Raw genomic sequence first — 4,972 nt, forward strand, 5'->3', positions numbered from 1 at the left:
AAAATGAGCCAGAGGATGTGCTCCTCATCCCACCATGGGCTCCTCCCAGCCTCTCCAGCAGCAATGCTGGTTTCTGGCCTCCACATGAAATGACGAAGACCCCAAACCTCCCCCAAAGGCAAAAGAGAGGTGAAGCAAAGGGATGGATGGCAGGACTCAGTTTCCTAGTGGCTGGGGCATGGGCACTTCTGAGGGGGTATTTTGGATTTTCACTGTGCAGGTGAATCACAAAATGTGAGGAGTGGTTTAAGTGTCCGACTGGGCCAGCACTGCTCAGTCCTGGGCTGAGCATCTCCAGGACCCCACAGGGAGAGGCCGATGCTTCTGTTAGACTGTGGTTAGAACTAAAGAAACCTTAGCTTAAGTAATGCTAGAAAAAAATGCTGCTTGGTTTAATGTGTTTGGGGCCTCCACATGTCCCAGCATTTATGTTATGTTTGCTTTAATTAGGGCTAAATATTGATCTCACTGAAGCCGACTGTAACAACCCCATTTGGGGACAGCATTTGGTGCTCAGTGCAGCGGTGTCTCCAGCCTCGGGACCCCCTGGATTTCTGGCTCCTTTCCATGGCTCTCACTCCCCTTTGGCCTCCATATTCTGACCCCCCTTGTCCTATAGTGGGACAACTTGCACGAGTTCCAGATCCTCAGTCATGGAGGAAAAAAACTCTTAAAAAAAAAAAAAAGTGGAAGAGAGAACATTTATTCAGGAAGCAAAATCTTATTACGGGCTGGGATTTTCTCTGGCACCCTGGCCCGGCACCAGCAGGACAGGTGAGTTCTGTGGGGCAGAGTGGGGCAGGGGCTGCGCCTGTGGGGGCACCGGGTGGGGACCCCGCCCACAACCGCAGCGCCGGAGCAGCCCCTCCCTGCCCTGCCAGAGCAGCTTCTCCCTGCGCTCCAGCCCGGCCCGGGAGGAGAGGGGTGGCCCGGCAGGAGCAGGGAATGGAGGGAGGGAAGAAGGGAGGGATGGACGGATGGATGGATGGATGGATGGAGGGGCGACCCCCGGCACGGCGCCAGCCCGGGACAGCCCGTGCCGCCCGCCCCGCCGGGCTGTGCTGAGTTCCCGGGACTTGTTTTCATGGTCTCACCCAGCTCTGACCTGCCTCAAATGTTGACACAATGTCACGTTTCCGACTGCAGTCTTTCATGTGCAGCCGGAGGCTAAATACGGCTGCTGGTTCCTGGAAAAAGACGTGCCTGGCACCCTTTCAGCAGAAACCCGATCCCCATGCAGGCTTGGCACAACAGCTGAATAACACGGCAATAACTCTTTCAGCAGCATTTCAACCCATAAATAGGGCTTCCCGAGCGACTCCTTGAAGTCACACAAGGAGGATACAATGATTTTTAGCAAAAAAAAAAAAAAAAAAAAAAAAAAGAAAAGAAAAGTTATTGTGTGTGAAGAGCGGGTGCGAGGGGGCAGCGGGGTCAGCCAGATCAAAGGGTGTCCTGGAGGTGCTGAGTGAGGTTTGCTGAGCGGGAGCGCAGGATTGCCTCAAAAGGAAAGAAATGCTCCTGAATTTTTTAATGTCTCGGTCCTGTTTCATACCAGCCCTGTGGAGGAACGGGGAGAGCCTTCCTGACAGCCAGGGCCTTTCCTAACCCCGGTGAGGACACACAGACACATAATTTTAGCTTTTCACCACCTGTTTGGAAAGCTCCTGTAGCCGAGCGCTGTGGGACTGGATGGTTTTTACAGGCATGTACCCCGGGAGCTGCTTATTTGCATTATGCATGGACCAGGGCCTAAAATAATCTGCAGTGACGCACATTTTTTGCTGTGATTTTTTTTCCCCCCCTTTTCCAGGACTCCATTTTTCTGAACGTGCCGTGACTTTTGAGGACCACGCATGGTTACCCAGCCCCGGGGCTGCCGGGGCCCTGATTCAGCACGTCCACCCGAGCCGGGGGGAGCTCCGCCGTCCCCCGGCCGTGACACACGGAGGGAGAAGTGCCCTTGTGCTCCGCCTTGGCTTTCATCTGCAGAGCGTGTAGCTGCAAGTGCGGCGTGTTTACAAATGCAGGCATTGCAAGATCCCTTGAACTGTGTCCTAGTACAAAAGAGGCTTTGAAACGAGAAACACGTTGTCATGGCATGTTCCAGGCCAGCAGCACCAGACTGAACCAGATAATTGCTGTTTCTGCTTCAGCGTGGAAAAAGCAGCAGGTCTTGAGCAAGTCTTTTTTTCCCCTTAGACATTTCGTGTGATGCTCGGGATGGAAGGAGAGGGCTGGGAATGCCCGGGCAGCGGGGGCAGAGGCGGGATGATCTCCCCAGGGCTGCAGGCAGAATGACTCTGCTGGGCTCAGCCCGTGTAACCGTAGCCCGCGGGGCTGGTGACACTGACCCTCGCTATGTGACACGGGGTGTCCGTGTTTTGTAACCCTGGCGTGCTGCCGGGGCCAGGAGATGTGGCTCCCACTGCTCCTCGTGTTCCAGACCTTTCCCACTGCCCTTCTCCGGGCGGTTCACGGCACTTGAGAACTCTCCCGCTGCCTCTCAGGGCCAGTGAGGGCTGCTAATTGCAGTGGACATCAGTGGCCCTGGGCACAGCACCTCTGCACTGGGAGCACTGGGCATGGCTGAGGGGGTGCCTGTGCCCTCGTGCCCACACTCCTGGGGCACCACTGTGCTGGGGTGTAAGAAATGGAGGATAATATTTCTACCTATTTCGGAATAATTTATTTCTTAGACATTTGCCTTTCTCCCAGGTGTGTTTCTGCCCCAGGCACAACACCCCATGGAGTCAGTTATTGCCATCACGCCCAGTGCCTCTGGAAATGGCCAAACAGGAAAGCTCTGCCTGGGAAGGGTTTTTCACCACATGTGCCTCATTAAAAACTGCAAATGGAGCAGGCTGGGTAACACCACACAGCTGAGGGAAACAGGAATTCCTGGAAATAAAAGGCAGATCCCTCAGTGCCTCTTGTGCTTGTTGCTGGTGTTGGGATGGAGGGAGCTGGCTGGGGTCTGTCCTGGGCTGGTTGCTCCTGGCATCCAACTCTTTACGCCTCTGCTGAGGCAGGTGGGTGTTTGTTGTGGGATGGACCCTCGGTCATCTCAGTACTGCCCATGTCTCTGAGTGTCCATCTGTGGGGGTGACAACACTGATAGGAAAGGGCTGGGTTGGCCATTACAGCCTTGGCTTATCCCCAGTGCTCCATTTTATCTTGTCTCTGACCTCTGCTCTTTATTCCAGTGCCCAGGATGGGCTCCCACGTTGTTGTTTTCTGAACACCAGCTCAGCCCAAGAAGCGATGGCCACGGTCTGTGGCTGCCAGAGCTGTCGCACAAGAGGAATAATTAGTTTCTCTCTGCAACACAGCTTTATCCTCCCTTCAGCCTGGGGTGCTCAGCATTCCCTCCTCTGTGCTGCTCTCTGGTCGCCTCCATGCAGTGGCACTGAGAGAAAAGGCTGAGATCTATCCTGCTTTGAAAGGACTGATGAATATGCAAACTATTAGGGCTGAAATATTGCTTATCCGCCTCACGGGGCGTGCACGGAGCTCGTGTTTGTGCTGCTGCCTGAGGATGTGTACACCACCAGTGTGCAGCTGAGCAGCTTAGGGAAGATTTAACTCTTATTTCTATTCTTGACACTGAATCATTAATAAGGTTATGACCATGTTGGGGGCCTTTCCCAGCGCCCTCCTCCTGCTGTGGCACGGCCTGGGGACCTGTTGGTGGGGTTTGACTGCAGCTATTGGTTGGGGTAAAGCTCCATCCCAAATGGAAGCAGTTGCTGATGATTATCTCGTGGTATTAGTGTGTGTATTGTGAAATTGGTGTGATTTGAGATGAAATGTGACCTATGGGCATAGGCAACATGTTCTAATGTATTCAGAAATGCTGGGGCTGACGAGCTATTGCTGCTGGTACCACGCTGATTAAACCCCAGCTCGCTCTGCTCCCATTGAAATCAGTGGGAGGTCTGTCATTGCCTTCCGTGAGTGCTGGACTGGATCCAGACTGCACTTCATGGGATGCATTATTCCACAGGATTAGAGAGGCACAGGGAGTGGAATTCCTCTCTCTCACTGATCTCTGCTGCTTAGATGTTTGCCTTGGAGCTGGCTGGGACACGAAGCACCCAGCCTGGTTTTGGTGTCACCCCAGGGAGGAGATGAGCGGTGTTTGCTCTCAAAGGTTGGCCAGGGCTGGGGTGCTGCTCTGGGGCTGCAGTGAAATGTGAGGGACTGGGCAGCTCCCCATGATCCAGAACTCCTGGTGGTGTGGGGACACAGGAGGCTGGGTTCTCATCAGCATTGCCTGTACCAAATGTTTGACCCCCCCAGTGCTGGAGTCCTGGTTCAGGAATAAAAAGCCAAATCCCCCCAGGGAGCCCCAGAGGGGCCCTGGCTCTGCACGAACTGGTCAGGAGGTGGCTGGGGAGGGGTTTTCTCAGGGTCTTGATTTCAGACAGACGTTTGACCTCAAAGAGGTGCTGGCTGCTCCGGGGCTGAATTCCCCTGTGGTGTGGGAGGCTGCTTGGAGCACCTCTCACGGCCCATCCCACCAGGGCTCTGCCATCCCAGCCCCACCACACCGGCCCCTGGCCCAGCCTTTGGGTGGAGGATGACTCAGGGCCCCGTGGAGGGAGGGGGTGGCTGTGACCCCCCCCAGTGCTGCTGGGGAACTGAAGCAATCTGTTTATCATGGAAAAACTGCTCTTTGCAGCAATTCAAATGGAAACTTCCCAGAATGAGTGTTGCAGAGCTTTCCCCTTGAATCACCGGGCCTCCCAAGAGCCGCTTTCTAAGACGATGCCCTCGGGAAAGCTGTCACCGGCCTTGCCGTGCGTGGCAGCTCCCTCCCGGCAGCACAGCCGCACTCAATCCCTCCTCGGGCCCGTTCCCATGGGAACAGCGCCTTTCCCTAGGCGGAGCAGCTCTGGGACCCCCAGCACACAGGTGTCCCACGAGCTGCTCTCAGCCCCGCCACCCCGTGCCGGCCGCTGGAAGGCTC

General features: G+C 55.2%; 1 long non-coding RNA gene across 1 annotated transcript; it reads left to right on the top strand.

Annotated features, from left to right (window-relative positions):
• The first annotated feature begins 2,945 nt into the window (after positions 1-2,945).
• On the top strand, positions 2,946-3,685 carry LOC138117807 (uncharacterized). The gene is made up of 2 exons (XR_011154874.1): positions 2,946-3,032; positions 3,207-3,685. It is a non-coding gene; the product is annotated as an uncharacterized lncRNA (long non-coding RNA).
• Positions 3,686-4,972: the final 1,287 nt, after the last annotated feature.

Source organism: Aphelocoma coerulescens, chromosome 12, assembly GCF_041296385.1.
Source record: "Aphelocoma coerulescens isolate FSJ_1873_10779 chromosome 12, UR_Acoe_1.0, whole genome shotgun sequence".
NCBI lineage: Eukaryota > Metazoa > Chordata > Aves > Passeriformes > Corvidae > Aphelocoma > Aphelocoma coerulescens.